Source organism: Aulonocara sp. 'chitande type north' Nkhata Bay, linkage group LG20 (assembly GCF_057382095.1).
Source record: "Aulonocara sp. 'chitande type north' Nkhata Bay isolate Kocher_YH1m ecotype deep benthic linkage group LG20, A_spYH_male_GT1.1, whole genome shotgun sequence".
Classification (NCBI taxonomy): domain Eukaryota; kingdom Metazoa; phylum Chordata; class Actinopteri; order Cichliformes; family Cichlidae; genus Aulonocara; species Aulonocara sp. 'chitande type north' Nkhata Bay.
Window position 1 is genome coordinate 25,111,565 of NC_141363.1, and position 15,789 is coordinate 25,127,353.

Below are 15,789 nucleotides of genomic sequence, written 5' to 3' on the forward strand. Positions count from 1 at the left end.
CTTAAATGCATGTTTTAACTGAAAACAAATTAATTCACCTTTTTATACTTTTTAGTCGAAAGTTAATCAAGCATAACATTCAACTACTCAATCAAATCCTTCTGTTCAGGAATTTGCATCTTATTTAAGACTATTTTTCTGCTTTTTGTAAAACAGAGTATTTGTAAATGCATGCATAACAACAATATTTTATTTTATCACTGAAAATATTGTGTTCATTACACTTTGTATATACTGATGGATTAATACAATACAATACAATTCAAGTTTATTTATATAGCACATTTAAAACCAAAGGTACACCAAAGCGCTTCACAGCAAGATTAAAACATCACAGATATCAGACCATAACAGGGAACAAATAAACTTACAAGGGAGAAACGCTAGTTAAACAATCAATACAGATAAAATAGGAAATAAAACATCTGAGCACTGAGTATTTGTAAATATAAGGTGGGGGTATTTATACAATGATACATAAAATAGAAGATAAATAACATAGGGATAAATATAGGGAATGAGCACAAACTAACCGAAAACACTTGCTCAAACAGGTAAGTCTTTAACTGTGATTTAAATGAATGGATGGAATCAGAGGCGCGAATAGCTGCAGGAAGACTGTTCCAGAGGTTAGGGGTTGCCAGGGCAAAAGCACGGTCACCTCTGGTCTTTAGCCGGGACCTAGGCTGCACTAGGAGTAATTGTCCTGATGATCTTAGGGCTCTCCTAGGGGTATACGGACTGAGGAGTTCAACGAGGTAGCACGGCGCAGTATTGCTCATGATTTTAAAGGTAAGCAACACAATTTTAAACTCAATGTGGTATTTGATAGGAAGCCAATGCAGGTCAGCAAGGACTGGGGTAAAAGAGGCAAACCTTCTGGTTCCAGTCAAAAGTTGTGCCGCAGCATTCTGGACAAGCTGCAGTCTATGAAGAAGGGCAGAGTGGAAACCAAAGTAAAGGGAATTACAGTAGTCTAATCTAGAGGTCACAAAAGCATGGATAAGCACGGAGTAGGACCTATCCGAAAGATACGATCTAAACCAGTTAAGGGCACTACCCCTTATGCCTACTGTATGTTCAAGCCTCATTAAGAGGATATTATGGTCCGCGATATTGAAGGCAGAAGTCAAGTGCAATAGAACTAAGACCGTAGAGCACCCTGAGTCAGCAAATAAAAAAAGGTCATTAAGGACTCTCAGCAGCACTGTGTCAGTGCTATGGCATAGTTTAAAGTCAGACTGGAATTTATCACTGATATTATTTGCATCCAAGCAGGCCTACATCTGCGAGAGGATTATCTTCTCCAATATTTTAGACAAGAATGGGAGTTTGTACATTTGCAAGGTCCTTATGATCAAGGTTAATGTTTTTTAGGACGGGCTGTACTACTGCATGTTACCAAATTAACATCACAGCATGTCTTTCATCCTGTCTTCCTTCTCTCACCCCAACCGATCGCAGCAGATGGCCCCGCCCCTCCCTGAGCCTGGTTCTGCCGAAGGTTTCTTCCTGTTAAAAGGGGGTTTTCCTTCCCACTGTCGCCAAAGTGCTTGCTCATAGGGGTCATATGATTGTTGGGTTTTTCTCTGTATGTATTATTGTAGGGTCTATCTTACAATATAAAGCTGTTGTTGTGATTTGGCGCTGTATACTTAAAATTGAATTGAATTAGAAACATAAAAAATTATTTCTTCAGTATAGCAGAACTGTTCATTTAGGGCAGCTGTGGTATAAATCTTACACTGGGTCGTAGTCTAATAAATATAAGCACTATATCCATGTTGAATGAAAGAAAAATATTCTCTCGTGAGAAGAATAGAGATTCTTAAAAAGGCAAAATTGTAACCTTCCTCAGAAATTTATCTTTTAGCCCAGTGAGGTGATTAAAAATCAGAAGCTGCACCATTTAGATGAGAGGCAAAGGCGTTGGAAGGCTAGGAAGTAAGTTAATCATATAACAGATGAGACGGAATTCACATGTAATGAAAATTACCTACATTAAAAAAAAAAAAAAAAAAACATGCTTCTGGTTATAGTCTGGAGGGGATGTTATGTGGTTGTCTGATCATAACAGTAACCAAATACTTATCAGGAGACACAAATCCCTGAGAGGATTGCATCAGGAACACCATCTGGCAAAAAAATCTGATCAAATATGGTGCTCCAACTGCCTTGAAGGGAGCAGGCGAAAGAAGCGTAATCTACTGCAGAAATATGAACAGCGCTTTTTCCCCTGGAAGCAGCTCTGTGATTGGACCACTACATGGAAACAATGTCAATATCTGCTTGTCTACAGTACATTTGCCGTAAAAAATATAACAAGTTTGACCAGGAAGACAATATCTGCTTGACTCAGCCACTGTTTGTCAAGTAATTTTATTATAATGTTCTAAATGGCACCAACAATACCAATTAATCCAGTTCAGAGACTCAAATTAACAGAGGTAACGCCCATCAGACATGAAATGACTGCACCTGCTTCTGTTAAGACATGCGGAGATGTAATCAATCTCCTACTGATGAAGTTGTTAGCCTTTTTTGTTTGTTTGTAGCAGGTCATGCTTATTTCTGCAGACTGATTTCCTGAAGAACTGCAGTTTTGGGCACTTTGTTTAATTTTTCAGAAGGCTGATTGTTGTTCATACGTTGCCAGTTTTTTGAGGTATAGAGTAGCATAATGTTCTGTAATTTTCTCCACCCTGGGTATATAAATAAAAGTAACACAAACCTCTGTCTTTATAATGCAAATCACATATATGCAAAAAGCTGAATCAGCTCTTCTCGTAATCTGCTTCAGGCAAAAACTGAGCATTACTGTTGAGCTACACTGCATTACTGTGTCACATGTACCAAAGTAGCAGAAATAGCTAAGGCAAGTTTATGTTTGTTTTATATATGATTGAGCACAACTTTGCAGGTTGTGTAAAGCTGGGAAATTGCCTTAATATGTCTGTCGGGACCTTGCAGCCAATGAAGCTCAATAAAACACATCTCTGATCTCTATGCTATTTTTCCCCAATCCTCTGAGGATTTATCTCAAATTAATTCTCATATTGTAACTGATTAGATGTATTTATTTTCAAATTAAAGCAGTGAAGAAGAAGAAACTAATTAGCTTGACTTTTCTTCTAAATTACGTTGAACTATATGTGAACTTCCTTGAACTTATCCCTTAATTATGTTCTTACCAACTTAACCGTTAATCAAAGTAATTTAATAAACTCTGTGATGACTAAGGCCTCAGAAAAATTATTTCATGCCTATCTAATCACAGTATGATATTGAGTTTAACCAGATGTTGTTTGACTCCCATCCTTAATCGAGTTTAACCAGGGCATAAATACTACGGCATCTACATCGGTGGACTATTCTTCTGAGATAGCTAAGGTAATTGGGGGCTTATCAAAGTCTCTCTCCTCTGTCCCTCAAAGGTTGGATCTGGAGTCTACTGTGCTTCCTGTTTCTGTAAGATTGGATCTGTTCTTCTTGAGTGATCCTGATTAACAGGCAAATAAAATGTTTCTGGCTGTGTTTTTTCCAACTGCAAGCAGGTTCACTTCTATCACAAGCTCACATGTCAAAACAAAACAAGTCCATAATTACGTACAGTGCTGCTAACACCACCAATATAACAGATTTAATGGTGAAAGAAAGCAGACCCGGGTGTAGAACTTCTTCCTTGTGTAATTGCATTGCTTAGAAGTAATGTCCAAGGATGTCCGATAATAATGCAGCTCTGTGAACTGGTGTCTTGTTAACTGATATTCCATCACTCTGAGACAGTCAGGAAATTGCTTGCAATTTAAATGTAATAATAATCTTGTTTATGTGCAATAGTTTGAGATTTCCCATCACAGTGCATTACTACACCTGTTAAGGTGAGCAATCCTGTATTAGATAGATAAAATTCTATATAGAGCTAGGGCCACATATATCTGGACACTGACACAAATTCTATTTTATTTCAGCTGTGTAACAAAACACATTCAAGTTAGAGTTGTATGATGAATATGGCCTAAAAGTGCACAGTTTCTGCTTTAATATTAGTTATATTAGCTAATATTAGTTAATATTAGGTGCTTATATTACCATAATTTTGCAGGCAACAACGACCCATTTAGTCAGACCTTTTCCTGCAGTTGTCTTTAGCTGTTGTTAGTCTGTGGGTTTTTCTGGCTTTAGTTTTTCTACGTGCTGAATCGCCTTGAGATTAGTTCACTGACTTGGACAAAACAAATGAGAACATAGTCTACTGCTTTGAGTCAAGAAACTCCTTTTTTTGCCTTTCCCAAAATCCTTTTCACTATTTTTTGGCTGTACTGTAAACACCATCCAGTCAGCTTAGCTGCATTGAGATGAATTTGAGCAGACACATGTCTGTCCATCACGATGCCTCCACCATATACAAGTAATGTAGTGTGCTTCAGATCATGAGCTTTCATTTTGCTACAAGTTGATCTCTTCATCTGTCAAAAGAATAATGTGAAGGACTACTCCATTTTTTAAAAATAATTTGGCAAAGTCTGATCTGACCTTTTCTGATTGAGACGGATCAGTGGTTTGAATCTTGTGATGAACCTTGTGGTATTTTTTGCTTTGTGGCAGACTTCACTAACCCAAGAGGATGTTCCTAACATCACTGGTTGTGATGAAGGAATCTTTACTCTGCGATGGAAAGAATCCTGTAATCATCTAATATTGTCGATACTGGAGGTCTAGGACTTTGTATGTTCCAGCTGACATTTTTTTATTATAATGAACTGTTGATTTGGGCAGTGATATATTTCTGTAATTGGTTTCTTTGAGTTTCTGTAGTCTAAGGGTGTCCTGTTACACTTACAATGAACCCCCCTGTTAGTATATGTTGTTGATTCACAGCTTCCAAATGCAAATGCCTAAGTTGGAATAAGCTCTAGGCCTTTTTCCTTAATGTATGAAGAAGTATTTAATGAAAAAGTCCTGCTGATAAACGACCTCCGAAAATAGAGGACTGTGTATAAAATGGTTCTAACTCGAACATAATTCTGTCATCATTATTCTGGTCCAATCATTTTTATTTTTGTCTGCCTTCTGTTTTGTGTGCTTTGCATCTCACTTGTCTCCTGTCATTCTTGTAACCGGCCTCCACCACTTCCTGGCCACATAAGGCTCTTTTCCACTAGTACCTATTTGCCTCGACTCAACTCGGTTTTTAGTTTTTCCATTAGGTGGTAGTACATGGTGCCAGGTATCTTTTAGTACCTACACAGCCAGTGCTCCAAGCGAGCTGAAATGGGAAATGGCTATACACAAACAAACACAGTAGTCCAGTGATGAGCTGCACAGGTTTACCATGGAATTAGCTGCAGGTACACCATCGCCTCAATGCCCTCCATTCGTGTGTTGTTTGTGTCACATACAAATTACATCACAGGACTTTCAGGCCATGTTGCTACTATAACAACACCCACATTGAGGTGATTTCTATTGTAATGGAAATTGATGAGTTGAGTGCAAGTGGAAAAGAGGCAATAGAGATCCTTGTCCAAGTCTTCACCTGCCAACACCAGTACCTAGATTCAGGGCATTACTTAAATAACACATTTAAGAAAACTAAGGAAGCTCAGTTTAGTCAAATGATCTCTTCTTATTAAATTAAAGCTGAAGCTATGCACATTAAGCTGAAAATGTCCACCAATAAAAAAAACAACATACATTGTGTCACCATCCTAAAATATGTGGCAGCCTCTCAGTTTAAGGGAATGAAGTACAGATTTAACAGCTCAGATTTAGTTGCAAAACACGCTTTGGCCTCTTTGTTCATAAACCACTGTTACAAAGAGGAGAAAATAGTGTCTCTCCTATAAATTTGTTTCCATCTGTAAATAATTTAGAGCTCCACAACTACAAAAAGTGCTTTAAAGAAAACAAATAGAAGGCCTCTGTATGGTAATGTTAAATAAATGAGATAATCAAGACAACTGCTGAGAGAGCTTGTTTTAGATAGTGGCTAATAACCCAACAGATTTAAAACTTGTCTTTTCACCTTCATTTGAGATTCTGCCTATAAGCCATAAATAAATGAGGAAGGTTGTGATGGCCACAGTGGTAGTTTTGTACCAGGTGCAGGCATATTTTTCACAGCAAATGAGGGGGTTGAGGCACAACGAGGTCCTCGTTTTGATATGCTAATCAACTTCATCTGTGGCAAATCTTTCTGTAGTGACAGCCCAGTGGCTGCAGATGTTGAACTTGATTCATTGTGCCAAATGCACAACAAAGGGTTGGCTCACTCAAAGCTATGCTAATCAACATCAGCGACTTCTCCTGAGGGCTGCGGTGCCGAGATTTATACAACATACATAGAATGCATATCGGTTTATCTCAGTGTGTGCGTTTCATTGTCATGATGTGTTAAAGCTTTCCAACTCAGCTGTGGGGCAACAAGAAAAATATTCCTATTTGGAGTTACATAAGCTCATTAGTAACAGTCATAAATTGTGTAAGCAGGATTTGATGGATGAGGTTCATCTCCTACAATACAGATGAGACGATGATCTGTGAAGAAATAAATCTGCCAATGAATGTTACACAAGGGCTTGTAGGATTTACAATGATATACTGACATGCTATTTCCTTGAGGCTCTCAAAGAGGCTCAAAATACCTATGGAGCTATATCGCAATGTTTTTCAACAAGGCTGAGCATACAACACGGTGGTGAACCAAGCTGACATTTACCCCAGTATAGACAGGGATCTGCATTATCATTCTGTGTCGGACAGAAATGCACAGAAAGCAGAATCTCGTTCAGACATGTCCTGAATATCATTGAAATGAGGTGGTTAATTGAGCTACTGTCAGCGCAGCCCACATGACTGAAAGAGTCCAGAAGAGTTGAGTGTGAGTGCCCGCTGCATATCAATCCAGAGGCATGTAAATGCCATCAGTCAATTTCGATTCAGTATTCTCCTAATTGCTTTACAGATTAACACCACATAAACTGCCTACAACAAAAGCCTAGAATTAGAGGGATATGCCTTATTTTCACTGAATTTAAAACTACTGGTCAGCTTACCCAATGTGTGATGAGAAATGTGGCAACAAATAATCTGTTTCCAAGATAAGATAAGATAACTCTATATTGTCATTGCACAGTCATACATAGTACAGTAGTACAATGAAATTGGAAAACCGTCCTACGTCAGCACTACATATAACATGACACGATACGACACATCACAACGCAACACAAACAACACAACACAGTATATTAACTTAGTAATAAAAAAAAGAACAAGTGTATTTGTCACGGACCCGGCTCTGGAGGACTCGGGGGGTCCGTGACCAGTTTTGACTGTTGTTATTGTTGTTAGTATTATTATTATTTGGTGATGTGTGCTTTCTCCACAATGCTGTGTTAGTCTGTGTCCCACTCGTATGTATAGGCAGGGTGTGGGTGTATACGTGTGTATGTCTGCGGGTGTGGCTGGAGGATGGAGCACAGCCACCTGCAGGCCTGATAGGTGTGGCCCTGCGAAGGACTGGCCACACCTGAAGTTCCTGCCACACCTGTTGGTGATCAGGGCTCGTCGGGGGAGCTACTTAGGAGAGTGTTGGAGCTCCCACCGGCGCGGGATCATTGAGTTATCGTACCAAGTTAGTGTGTCAGCATATGTCTGTGTTGTTCGTATATGCCCGCCGAGGGTTAGTGTTGACGGCTGCCTCTATGGTTTCCCTGCAGGAGGAAGAGTGGTCCAGAAAGGCAGCACGCACGGGGTGTGCGGAAACACAACAGCGGGGAGCACGAGCACAGACGTCGGAGGGAAGCACGCACACGGGGTTCAAGGGAGCAACGGGGAGTTATTGTGTTTACAGTTTTTCACTGTGAATAAAGAGCACTGTTTGCATCGCAGAGTCTGCGTTTTGGGTCCTCCTTTCCCCACATCCCCACGGTCTGCCAGCCAGACCGTGACAGTATTTGTAGTGCACACTGTTATTATTGCACATTAATTATTATTGCACCTTGTTATAAATATAAATATTATTGTTGTTAATGTTTTTACCGTTGTTACCTCCCCCCCAAAAAGTCCAGGGAGGTAGCCAATCAGGTCAGCTATTTGCATTGATTTAGGGCTATTGCCCTGTTGTAAAAGCTGTCCTTGAGTCTATTTGTTCGGGACCTCAGCAGCCTGAACCTCCTGCCAGACGGCAGCAGCTTAAACACCTGATGTCCTGGGTGTGTGCAGTCCCGTAGGATGCTGCGTGCCCTCTTGAGTGCTGTACAGGTCCTTCAGGGAGGGAAGAGGATGTCCAATGATTTTTTTGGACCATATTGATGACCCTCTGAAGTGCATTTCTGTGTGCTGTGGTGCAGCTGGAGAACCGCACACCGATGCAATATGTCAGCACACAGAGAAGACGGTCAGCAGCTCCTTCTTCAGGTCCATTTTTCTGAGGATTCTCAGAAAGTGGAGACGCTGTTGGGCCTTCTTTAAAACTGCAGAGGTGTTAGAGAGGTGTTCTGTTTGTCTAAAGAGGATTCAGTGAGTTCAAATTAAGATTTTTTTAGAACATTTTTAATACCGCCAAATGATGTCAAGTGATGTTTCAGGGGTGAACAAGTCGGCTGTGAAAGCATGATGGAAAACCAATAGAGGCAATAAAACTTATTATAGGGAACAATATTTTCTATTAATTAAATCAATCCAACCCGCATGAGGATAGGAAGCAGAGAACTGACGGTAGATGGTGATTAACTCATCAATTAAGAATGACGAATTAAGCTATTAAATTCAATTCCTTTAATTGATCGCCTGTTAGGAGATAAGCTTCTCTGCATGCACTGATAGTGTTCCTATCAGGTCCTACTTGGCTCTGATAGAACTCCAGAGAAGGCTCAAATATGCTTTCTACACCTGCAGTGATGAATTAGGTATTTGACATATTTCCCTATATTCCATATATTTACTTGTGAAAATTCATAAAATGTTAAAACAGGAATTGAATAAATGTAAAACTCATGTAGGTACTAGTTTTAATTTCCCCCAAATTGTAAATGTTTTAAATATGCTAAGGCAGAATTGGAGTTCTTTCTGGCAAGTGAACATCATGCTGTATTAAAGCACTGGGCATGGAAGCACATGGCGTAGTTTGCATAGTGAATGAAAGAGTATTTAAACTGAGATAGTCCCTAACAGTCATGGAAGTTTACGAAATATTCACACCATTAAATCCCCTAATTTGTACTTTTGAACACCAGTTTTAATTGTTCCCTGAAGATTTTTTTTTTTTCTTTTTAATCACTATCAGTATTAGGGTGTCACTCACATCTCTTCTCGCAACACAAACTGAAGCTCAAGTCTCTCGCGGCACGATTTTTTACACATATCTGCATCATTTAATTGTGTAACTGATTATAATTAAAAAACTTCTTGATTGCCACGGTGATACATCCCCTCTAAAGCAGTGATGGGGATACCCACCTTGGCGGCGAGAGCGTGAGTTTTAAGATGCAAGAGATTTGTGACATTTAGTGTTTTTGGAGTGTGCAGTTAGTGTGTTGTCTTGTGTAAGTTAGTGTGTAGTGTAGTCAAAAGTTTTGTTTTTGTGTGTCAGGACAATGAGGCAACTGCTGAATGTCGCAGTTGCTGCCAAAGGCAGATTGCCATGTAAACACTGTCTCCAGCTGGAAAAACATGCGTTGTGATACACCTTTCAGGCCTGCAGGTATCAGGCTTGTGATGTTCGACTTTATCTTGTAGTGGACAGAAATGATTTTTTTGGAGTGACACAAATAATTTGTGTGCTTTCTATGCAGAACACCTGATTGTTCTGTAAATAGTTTGAAATGGTTATTTAAAAAAAAAAAAACCACTTTGTCTGCATTTTTAGGTCAATAGCGGCACATAACTTTGTTGTTTGCAAAACTTGTGCATAGGTTTTTAAAATATACAATTTATGTTTGCATTTCAAGTTATGAAGATGAGTCGTTAAACATGTTTGTGGTTGTTACAGTAAAAAATCTAACTTTTTTCTACTCTGATTTTATGTTTTTTGTCTGATTTTAGATCCATTGTGTTAATGCTCTCTTCATTATAATCTAAAGAATTGTACAAATTTGAACTGTTTTAAAAAGTGTTACATGTCTAAAACGATAATTCAATATAAAGAATATGAACGAAATTGGAATTAATTGAAGAAAATTTTTTTAAATTTTTTTATTTTGCCTCATTTTATTCTATTTACTTATCTTTTCTCCTTGTTATTATGTGAAGCGGTATATTGCTGATTGTAAATTTGTTGTTTGGTCTGAGTTAGGACCTGGAGATAAATCTTTGTACCTTGGTTTTTGGTGCCCACTTGTAATATAAGTTGGATCGCAGATAGGGGGCAGGGTTTAATAAGAATATTTTCTTCTTCCTGCTCCTTTTCACGCATGGTTGCAGTGCTATACCAAATGAAAGTATGGTTTGTTTGTCTGAAAGAACAAAACTGTTGAAACTGTTGAACCAAGTGTGAAATAAATAAATGAAATGAAATTGTCATGGTTGGCTGTGTGGCAGGCGGGCAAGCAGGAGTGGTGGATCCAAAATGCAGGACTCAGACACAGAAATTCAACTTAAAGCGCAGCTTTAATGCTGGAAAACCTCTTACTAACTAAACTCACCAAAAGACAAACAAAAACGCTGGTGGACTAAAACACTGAAGCACAAAACACTGAACTGGAACCAAAACACTGGCAACACGGAGGCAAAACACACACAGCTTGTTGAGGGTACGACGCAACACTGACTCAGAGAAACACAGGGACTAAATACACTGGGAAGTAACGAGGAGAATGAGACACAGAAGGAGAGCACAGCTGGGGGAAATTAGAACTGACGAGACAAGCAAAGCAGGACACATTCACATAAGACACGGACCTTCAAAGTAAAACAGGAAGGATCACACAGAGACGCGAACTTGACACAGTGGAGACAGCAACTAAGAAACACAGAGACATAAACCATAAGGCAGAGGACTCTAAGAACCGAGAGACACAGAGGGGAAATCAAACATGCAGACACAGACTTACACAGAACAGAGGGGACATAGAGAAACATGAAGGGCAAGGGATCGAAACAAGAAACTCACACCAAGTACAATAATACAAAAATCACAAAGAACTAAAACGCTGGGTCAGGAGACCCAGGACCCTGACAGTACCCTCCCCCCAAGGGCTGGCTCCCGACAGCCCAACACAAGAAAACGAAAAAAAAACCAAAAACCGCCCAAAACAGAAAACGACCCGACCAGGGCGGGCGGCGGGGGCCCAGGAAGGAGGGCACGAAACAAAAACACCAAAGCACAAGAAAGCCCCAAAACAAAACACGAGCCCAGAAAAAAGAACAATGCAGGGGGCTGGCCAGGGGGCCGACAGCACAGGAGTCCAAACAGGTCAGGGGGCCGGCCGTGCGGAAGCCAACGGCGGCGACGAAGGAGACGGAGCAGTGCAGGGGTCCGACCGCGCGGAAGGCAGCGGCGGCGACGAAGGAGACGACGGAGCAGTTCAGGGGGCCGGCCGCGCGGAAGGCAGCGGCGGCGCCCCAGTGTCAAGCGTACTGGCTGAGGCCCGGTGGGCACAGGACCAGGCGGGGCAGGACCAGGCGGGGCAGGACCAGGCGGGGCAGGACCAGGCGGGGCAGGACCAGGCGAAGCACAGGCAGAAGCTGGACCAGGCGCGGATGAAGACATGGAGGCTGGGCCTGGCGAGGCTGAAGGCTCTGATGAGGCTGGGCCTGGCGAGGACGAAGACTCGGATGAAGCTGGACCAGGCGAGGACGAAGACGAAGACTCGGATGAAGCTGGACCAGGCGACGACGAGGCGGCCGCAGGTGGCGGCTGGACAGGCTCCTCGGGCCCTCCAGCTGACGCGGCGTGAGGCTGAACGGGCCCCTCGGACCCTCCAGCGGAGACAGGAGGCTGAACGGGCCCCTCGGACCCTCCAGCGGAGACAGGAGGCTGAACGGGCCCCTCGGACCCTCCAGCCGACGAGGCATGAGGCTGGTGTGGTTCTCCGGAACCACCAGCTGACGAGGAGGGCTGCTGGACGGGCTCCTCGGGCCCCCCAGCTGAAACAGGAGACAAAGGCCGGAGCGGTCCCTTGGACCCTCCAGCGGAAACAGGAAACAAAGGCCGGAGCGGTCCGTCGGACCCTCCAGCGGAGGCACGAGACGAAGGCCGGAGCGGTCCCTCGGACCCTCCAGCGGAGACACGAGACGAAGGCTGGACGGGCCCCTTGGACCCTCCAGCAGAAGCCATCACAAAGCCAGCAGGCATGGAGTCCACTGGCAGACATGAAGGAAATGGGTGCTGTGCTGAGCACTGGCCCTGCTCAGACAGCACTGACACGGGGCACTTCCCAGGTGGCTGCTTAAACTCCAGGGGTCCAGCATCAGCTGAGGACTGGGACCTAGCCTCTGGGGAAGCCCTGGAGCGGCAAACAGTGCCAATGGCGGCTGACCCATGAAAAGCACCTTGAGTAGGACTTAGGCTTTCTCCCTGCATGGAGTGAACGAGTGGAACCGGTAATGCTGGAGCCAGAGCTACTGGGGCCTGCGCTACAGGCGGCACTGGAGCTACTGGGGCCTGCGCTACAGGCGGCACTGGAGCTACTGGGGCCTGCGCCACAGGCGGCACTGGAGCTACTGGGGCCTGCGCCACAGGCGGCACTGGAGCTACTGGGGCCACCGCCACAGGCGGCACTGGAGCTACTGGGGCCTGCGCTACAGGCGGCACTGGAGCTACTGGAGACTGAGCTGAGGGTGGCACTGGAGACTGAGCTGAGGGTGGCACTGGAGACTGAGCTGAGGGTGGCACTGGAGACTGAGCTGAGGGTGGCACTGGAGACTGAGCTGAGGGTGGCACTGGAGACTGAGCTGAGGGTGGCACTGGAGACTGAGCTGAGGGTGGCACTGGAGACTGAGCTGAGAGTGGCACTGGAGACTGAGCTGAGAGTGGCTGCGGGGGAGCTAACTGGGCTGAGAGTGGCTGCGGGGGAGCTAACTGGGCTGAGAGTGGCTGCGGGGGAGCTAACTGGGCTGAGAGTGGCTGCGGGGGAGCTAACTGGGCTGAGAGTGGCTGCGGGGGAGCTAACTGGGCTGAGAGTGGCTGCTGAGCAGGCGACACTGGGAGCTGAGCTGCTGGAGACACTGGTGTACTGGGGTGAAGGCAACGAGGATGCAGTCCCTCTCTTAAGGGAGGATGGAATGATTTAGTGATAAAGCTTGATGGGAACAGATGCTGATGCTGAGAATACCAGGCAGCGAGGGCTTCCAGGAGGGTAGCTGACTCTACCTTGCCTGGACCGCCCATGCCAAACAGTTCGAAGCAAATCCTGGCTCTCAGAGCTGTTATTAATTGTTTTAATCCGTTAATGTCCAAAAAACCAGCTGTGCAGAGGGTGGAAGACAAAAAGTTGTCGAAAAAGACCACCTGAAGGAGTCTCTTGGGGGTGTCCTCAGCGTGGATTACCTCCCGGCAGTAATTCCACAACTGCGCGAGATACTGAGACCGTGAGTCCGCAGGATCCATTTGATGGTTGCGTCGTTCTGTCATGGTTGGCTGTGTGGCAGGCGGGCAAGCAGGAGTGGTGGATCCAAAATGCAGGACTCAGACACAGAAATTCAACTTAAAGCGCAGCTTTAATGCTGGAAAACCTCTTACTAACTAAACTCACCAAAAGACAAACAAAAACGCTGGTGGACTAAAACACTGAAGCACAAAACACTGAACTGGAAACAAAACACTGGCAACACGGAGGCAAAACACACACAGCTTGTTGAGGGTACGACGCAACACTGACTCAGAGAAACACAGGGACTAAATACACTGGGAAGTAACGAGGAGAATGAGACACAGAAGGAGAGCACAGCTGGGGGAAATTAGAACTGACGAGACAAGCAAAGCAGGACACATTCACATAAGACACGGACCTTCAAAGTAAAACAGGAAGGATCACACAGAGACGCGAACTTGACACAGTGGAGACAGCAACTAAGAAACACAGAGACATAAACCATAAGGCAGAGGACTCTAAGAACCGAGAGACACAGAGGGGAAATCAAACATGCAGACACAGACTTACACAGAACAGAGGGGACATAGAGAAACATGAAGGGCAAGGGATCGAAACAAGAAACTCACACCAAGTACAATAATACAAAAATCACAAAGAACTAAAACGCTGGGTCAGGAGACCCAGGACCCTGACAGAAATACAGTATGTCAAAATGAAAAAAAAAACAGTAAATTCAAACATGTGAGGTTGTTCTAAAAATAAGTATACCAAACAAGGCAAGGGAAATAGTTTTTAAAGGTGAAATGTAGCACCTGGACCACAGAGGGTTAAACTTTTTTTTAAAGTAATGCAACAGTTACTTTTCCTACTAATTAGTTATTTTTATAATATTGTAACTCAGTTACTAACTCAATTAATTTTTGAAGAAGTCACTAGTAACTATAACTAATTACTTTTTCAAAGTAACTTGCCCAACACTGCTCTGAAGAGTCTCAGGAACAAACATGCTGCAGACATTAAATATACCTCCTAATAAACCATCTTAATATCCAAGTTGTGCTGACTGTTACAAAAAGTCTTTACTAAAAAGTTTAACAGTGGTCAAGCAGCAGGAAGCAGGAAGGCAAAATCGCCAATGACAACAAAAGAACACGAGTAACGCTGAAAAGCTTGACAAAATGAGCAATACAATTTGGCAGGGAACAAGATGAAGCTGGGGAACATTTACACACATGGGTGACTGATTAACAATTGGACACAGGAGGGTAACTGATGGCTAGGGGACAGGACTGGAAGACGACACAAGTGAGATTAATCATGGCAGGGCAGATAATTAATAGACAGTTACCAAAGTGAGAAAGTGAAACTGACAGAAATAACAATAACTCCAAAACAAACCATTCAAATCAAACACCAAACTATGGTGTCTTTGCACAAACAAGTAGATTGCTTTCTTGTGACTATGAGACCATTAGACTCTTATTGAAATACTATGCCTATTTCTTTTTCTTCTGTGGACCTGCCTGTAAGAATGATTACCTCATTTACTAACAGTGTATAGATCATGCAAACAAAAAGTTTAATGCACAAAACAGTTATTGTTTGTTCACACTTTACAAACAAATTTAAAAGTGCCTCTGAACAAATGAAGGCCTCGTTGTCTCACAAAATGTAAAAACGTCTTTATATTAAATGCTACTGAAAAAACAACAGCAATGATAATCATAATCATTGTTGTTGTTGTTATTGTCTTTTGGTCATTATTTACACATTCCATTATTCCTTATTCATCTTTCATTAAAAATTGCACAGCATTGCTGGATGTCATCCCTTAGAATCTAATTTCTTGGTGCAGGCTTCTCTCTTAGAGCATCCTTGCTAATTTCTCCACTTCACCTGAAAGTAAGCATGCATCTTTGTACAGAGAAATGAGGGTGTGGCATAATGCAGATTGTACAAGCCCACTGGTTTAACATAATAATATATGAACAGTGGTAAGAATAAAATAGCGCAGAGTGTATGTTTCATAAATGGGATATTAGTGAATGACGGCCACTGTTTTTGAAAATGAAATGAAATCTTCCAATTCAGTTTTATGCTGCCAGGCTTTATTTTAGTCTAATTGCTTGAAATTATGTTTTTGCAGTTTACAGCTTTATTACTTAATATTTACATACTGGAGATGGAGATATATCTCTCGTGCAAATTGGATTCGTTCAGCTTGTTTTTCCTTTAAACACAGACTGGC

The 15,789-nt window shown here is 42.6% G+C and overlaps 1 pseudogene; it reads right to left on the minus strand.

Moving 5' to 3' along the window:
- Positions 1-11,574: 11,574 nt before the first annotated feature.
- LOC147305697 (uncharacterized) lies at positions 11,575-13,579 on the minus strand (annotated as a pseudogene).
- Between the last annotated feature and the right edge of the window lie 2,210 nt (positions 13,580-15,789).